Source organism: Periplaneta americana, chromosome 15 (genome assembly GCF_040183065.1).
Source record: "Periplaneta americana isolate PAMFEO1 chromosome 15, P.americana_PAMFEO1_priV1, whole genome shotgun sequence".
Classification (NCBI taxonomy): domain Eukaryota; kingdom Metazoa; phylum Arthropoda; class Insecta; order Blattodea; family Blattidae; genus Periplaneta; species Periplaneta americana.
In genome coordinates this window covers 46,596,863-46,603,396 of record NC_091131.1, presented here as the reverse complement: position 1 = coordinate 46,603,396, position 6,534 = coordinate 46,596,863, and the positions used below count along the sequence as shown (strand labels likewise).

The 6,534-nt window shown below is 32.9% G+C and overlaps 1 non-coding gene across 1 annotated transcript; it reads right to left on the bottom strand.

The window, feature by feature from the left end:
* Positions 1-698: 698 nt before the first annotated feature.
* TRNAQ-CUG (transfer RNA glutamine (anticodon CUG)) lies at positions 699-770 on the bottom strand. Its single transcript has one exon. It is a non-coding gene; the product is annotated as a tRNA-Gln (tRNA).
* Between the last annotated feature and the right edge of the window lie 5,764 nt (positions 771-6,534).

The window sequence follows — 6,534 nt, the reverse complement described above, 5'->3', positions numbered from 1 at the left end:
CCGAGGTTTTCCCTCAACCCAGTATGAGCAAATGCTGGGTAACTATCGGTGCTGAACCCCGGACTCATTTCATTGGCATTATCGCCTTCATTTCATTCAGACGCTAAGTAACCTGAGATGTTGATACAGCGTCGTAAAATAACCTACTAGAAAAAAAACTACCATTCCTATCATGTATTTATTAATTCAATTTCCTTCTCTTTCTTATTTATTTTCTTTTTTCTTTAGTTCATTTTCTTCCTTTCTTGGGGATTTTATAATTTTTTATTTATTTTATTCATTCTTTTTCATTCCGTTTCCATTTGTTTATATTTCCTTGCTTCCTTATTTTCCTCATTTCTTTGTTTTCTCCGCTCCATTTATTTAATTTCTTTTCCCTCGTATCTGTATTAACACATTAGTCACTCCATTTTCCCTTCTCCATTACATCCTTTTTTTCTCTTGTCTCTTTTTATTTTGTTATCTTATCTTTCTCTCTCTCTTCGGTACTAGTATCAGTTGATATCAACGAAACAATTTGTAGCGCTTACCTAAAATGCGCAGTGTTTTCCTTCACATTGTTGTCTACTATTGTCAGAGGACTGAACGCCTGAGAAGTAATATTAAGAAAGAAAACCGTAATGTAAACTTATTTCGTATGAATATTTTTGTAACTTACATAAACACTCGTTTACATGTATTGAATGAAAAAAACTTTCAGGTCCCACCGAGATTTGAACTCGGATCGCTGGATTCAGAGTCCAGAGTGCTAACCATTACACCATGGGACCGCTCATGACGAATGTGCGGTAAATTTATGATTTTATCCTTTAATGGTTTCGTGACATTGCTTCAATATTTTATCATTGTTTGTATGATTTGTAATTTCGTGTAGATTCAAAATATATTACATTTCTTCAACGTTTTCAATATTGTAGTTATTTCGTAATTTACTTTCATTTGAATCCAGAAACGAAAACATACTGATTACTCGATCATACTGTATAGTACGGTTAAGTTTGAAGTTACCTCAATTTTATAGCGTAAAATGTGCACAGTGATTTTCTTATAAATATTTGCTCGATTAAAATGGCTACTGTTTTCGTAAATGTAAATAAAATTAGGCATTTGATTAGAGTCGTACACAACCGGTTACGAAAAATAGAAATTATACATTGCTATTGAACGCCTGGCGCTGTAGGCAGTATGCAAAGTGCTTCCGTCTCGCGGGGTGTTTCAGGTTCGGTCTAACGAATATTCGAGTTGTTTCTCTCTCTTTGTAGGTGGACGGCAAAGGCAGACCACATTGAGTCATGCAGGAGTTACAAGAGCCCTTGCAAGGACGTAATTATCATAGTGTAATCCTACTATTCAGTTGATTAATAATAATAATCAGGGAAAGGATTTATATGTAAATACATATTTACTTATAAAGCTAATATAATTTATATTTTGCATTATCTTTATGTTTCACAATGTGTAGGGTTGAAAAATCCTACTTTTATTTTCCATATTTTTCCATATTTTAGAGTTTAGTACATATTTTCGTTAATTTCCATATATTTTCCATATTTCATATAAAACAGTCCGTATTATATTAGGTTTAACAATAAAACAAAACAAAATTCCATTAACTTTTAAAAATACATTTCAACAATAGAGATTTAAACACATGTTCAGTAATCCTCTTTAACATCAGAGTTATTTGAAAATTAGCAGTCCTATCAACAATGGGAAAGTAAGTTACAAAACTGTATTAATTTAATTTAAAATTTTTAACAGACTTCAGTTGTGCAGCTCAACAGTTAAATGCCAGTCAGAGTACACATAGGTTCAGTTTTGTAAATCATACTATAAAGACGGTAAATATGCCAAAAGTACGTCATTCAGTCAATTTAAAATCAAAACTAACAAGTTACATTTCAGAATTTAAAGAAGATGGTTTATCAACTGACAATAAAATATTATTTTGTAATTTGTGTCAGTGTGCAGTATCATCTACACAAAAGTTCCTGGTGCAACAACACATTACAACTAGTAAACATCAGGCCAACAAACAACTAAATTCCAAGCAGAGACAATTGTTTTTAACACAACCAACAACATCGAATGTAAGATCTGAGTTTAACATCGACCTGTGCCGTTCTCTCATCTCTGCTGATATTCCTCTCTACAAACTAAAGAATAAGGTCTTCAGGGAATTCCTTGAAAAATATACTCAACATACAATCCCGGATGAGTCAACACTTAGGAAGACGTATGCTCCATCCATCTACGATGAGACAATACAGAAGATAAGAGATGAAATTAAAGATAGTTCAATTTGGGTTTCCATTGATGAGACTCCCGACAAAGAAGGTAGACTTGTTGGTAATGTAGTTATCGGTTTGTTAAGTGAACAATATTCTGAACGAATTCTTTTACATTGTGATGTTCTAGAAAAGTGCAATAACAAAACTATAGTTAAACTGTTCAACGAAGCTATGGGTATCCTGTGGCCAAAGGGTATTATGTACGATAATGTGTTATTCTTTATTAGCGATGCTGCCCCTTATATGGTCAAAGCTGGACAAGCATTATCTGTTGTATATCCTAAATTGACTCATTTTACTTGTGTGGCGCATGCATTTCATCGTGTGGCAGAAGTGGTCAGAGACAATTTCCCTAAAGTAGATTTGTTGATTTCATCAGTGAACAAAGTATTTCTCAAAGCTCCCAGTAGAGTTAACGTGTTGAAAGAAATGTACCCTGAAATTCCATTGCCACCAAAGCCAATTTTAACTAGATGGGGTACATGGCTAGAAGCAGTTGAATATTATGCCGAACATATAGACTCTATTAACAATGTTCTCCTTGCATTGGACTCTGAAGATGCAGTCTCAATTGATACTGCGAAAACAGTTACCTGTGACATAAGTGTGAAGAATGACTTAGCTCACATTCAGCATACATTTTCATGCATCATAAAAACGCTCAAAAGTCTCCAAAATAGGCACCTTTCACTATCTGAAAGTTTTGAAATTATAAATAGTACTGTGGAACAACTGAATCGTGGTAGAGGTAAAGTTGCAGATGCAGTAAGAGCTAAGGTGGACACTGTACTTTCAAAAAACCCTGGATATGAAGAACTACAAAAGGTTGTTGCTGTGATGAGTGGTGAATCTACAGTGAAGATTAACTTGGACTTATCCCCAGCAGACATTGTGAAATTGAATTATGTACCAGTTACTTCTTGTGACGTCGAACGCTCTTTTAGTCAGTATAAATCTATCCTCAGAGACAATAGAAGAAGATTCACTTTTCAGCACTTGAAAGAAATGTTTGTAACCTATTGTTATGGTAACAGACAATAAAAATTGTGTTTTGTTGAAACTACATTGGAAGATAAGGTACGTCCATTATATTTTTTGTTTAGTTTGATTAAAATGTACCAATATTTAACGTACATAGTCATTTTTTTATAATTTTAAGTCCATATTTAATTCCATATTTTGGTAAAAATCCATATTTAATTCCATATTTTGGTAAAAATAACTACATATATATTTACATATTTCATATATTTTTAGTCCATATAAATCCGTTCCCTGATAATAATATTTATTTATTTATCTCCATTCTGGCGAAATTAAGGCCATCAGGCCTTCTCTTCCACTTAGCCAGAAACAAAAGAACCTGATGATAAAATTTGCAGTAATACAAGTTAATGATTACAGACTAATATTTAAAGAACACAAAAAATTGGTATAGTCATACAAGCACAAGTTGAATAAAATAATGCAAACATACCAAATAATAAATTACAAAATAATATAAGACTTAGAAGTTACACTCGATGAATATGCAAGCGGTAAGAACCAATATTACAAATTACAAGAATTATATCTATACATCACCGAGGAAAATTATATTATAAGGAGAATTAAACATGAATGAGGAAGAAAGAAAACATTTTCAGAAAAATAAGTAAAATATGTACTAACAATTTATAGGATTGCAATGAAGATTTATAATTTCAATGATAAAAGTACATACAACAATCATGATAGGATAAAGGAACGAGAAAATTAAATCTGAAGCTAGGAGTTATGTGGTTTAGTACTGGTCACGTGTTTGAATAATTTACTTTTATATTGCAATATCGTTCGACAGTTCCTGACGGAGCTGGGTAGGGAGTTCCAGAAACGAATTGCTGATACTGTGAAAGAGGAAGAATAGTGAGCTGTTTTATGGCAAGGCATAGATAATAAAGGGTCATTTTTAGAACGAGTACCCAGGATGTGATATGAGGACAAGAAATTAAAACACACCGAGAGATAGTTACGCGAGGAAGTATTGATGATCCGATATAGGAAAATTAGTGAATTAATATATCTTCGGTCCTGTAATCTTACCCATTGGAGCGTTTCAAGGGAAGGTGTAATGTGGTCGTATTTGCGGATGTTGCAAATAATGATAATACTTTATTGGCAGAACAAAGATAGGTACGTATTGATTTTTCTTATATAAGAACTCTCTAGCACCCCCAGAAAGAGTAAGTTACATACTCGTGCTCGGGGGGCATTCCACATAAGTTAATGTTAAGATATTTTATTGAATAACAGAGTAAAGGCTCATTCACAATGAAAATTAAACATAACGTAAGGGTTAACTTAACATTACAGTAAAATCAAGAAGTCATACCATCATTCACGATGGGAACATAAACATAACAGCAAACATACTTGGTAACCATGGAAACATAACAGCGACGCCATTTCCTCATATTCTGTCATATACTTCAGCGCTGCACGATTGTGTTCTGTTTGCAAATTACGTAAGCATAAGCATGAAAGTTTGGAGTTTGCAGACTTTCATGTTAACGTCTTACGGTAATGTTTATGTCAATGCTTATGTGAATCATTGTGAATGATCCCATTTGGTAGCCTGGGCGCAAATTTCTGTTCAGTTAATCAGAATTACCAACAATTACTAGTTAATATTATAATATAATGCTATTCTAATATGGCAGATAAGTGCAATAATGTATTAAGGTTTATTTCATCTTGAGGAATTATATATGAATCGAATTCTACTTTTGCGAAATCTTGCAATTCTGTTTATTATACCCATATATAATTCAAGCTTCCGAGGTATACAATTTTACCCTATTAATCAAATTATATTCTGATTAATAACAAATATTGTGATTCTTTTAACATGAATTGGAGCACGACCAGTACAAGACCCTTATATTATTACTGGACAAATCTTAACAGTTTTTATGTTACGATTATGTTTAATTTTCATTGTGAATGGGCCTTAAAAAGTAATGAAAGAAAAGAAGAAGAAGAAAAACACATATCACAATAACTGAACTTTAAATTTTCTCTGTTAACAGCAATTTTTAATAGATTTTTTAAATAAGGAGCATTAGCAAATTGTATGTTTGGGAATTTATCAATTATCATGTTACAAAGCCTTGGACCGAAGTTGCTACTTTTCTCCAACCAGGAGATAAACCGTGAAAGGAATATGCTTACTATTGCGTCATCTATTGGAGCGAAGTAGATACATAATATTAGAGTTATAAAGTCAGTTTAAAAATCATGCGCTCTCCTGCATATGTTATTTCCTGTATGGAGGGATTAAAAGACCAGGAGATTAACAATGATCTAATTTTGTAACTAGGGTAGTATAAAAATGTGTACATCAATGTAATGGTATGTGCTTTGAGAGATAGCCAATAGAGATACGAATACCCACGTGTGTGACCTTATGACATCAACATTCATTCACAGCATCACCCCGCCCCGTTTCATTCCCTGGAGACTTCCTCGTGGTTAGAGTACAGTACTATGATTATATGCTAGAAAATGAAACGTATGCAGGCATTATGAACACGCTGCAATATTTGGGCTAAATTAGAATTTAAACCTCTTAGTAGAATGTCGCAATAGTCAAAATCTGGCACCACCAATGTTTGTATGACAATTATTTTTAATTGAATGTGTAGAAAATTTTTCAGACAACTTAATGAATGTAGAATGGAGAAGACGGTCTTGCATGTGTGGGACGGTCTTGCATGTAATTCTTCTCTCACTACTACAATCAATCAATCATCCATTGATCCATTCATACATCCATCGAACCATCCATCATCGACTCATTGATTCATTCACCCATTGATTCATTGACTGATTCAGTGATTCACTGATTGGATCATTCATTCATTCATTCAAGTATTACATTTGGTATCGTCAAGAACAAAACATATCTTCTTAAAATTATTTATTGATGAGATAATACATCTGCTTAGAGTAATTAAAAGGCATTAACAACTACTGTTTTAGAGGTATGCATTTTGAGTTTAAAGTGTAAATGTTACAATAGAATGTATGTACTTATTTTCTCTTCTATTAGTAAGTAATTGTAATTTATACTTTACACGTCGCACAATGGGGTATTTGGCCGATTTAGGCTGCCAAAAATCGATTTTATAAAACTCACTCTAGGTAGGAAAAAAAAACCACATGGAAAAGCTGAATAGTCAGGGAACAATAAACTATCATACTC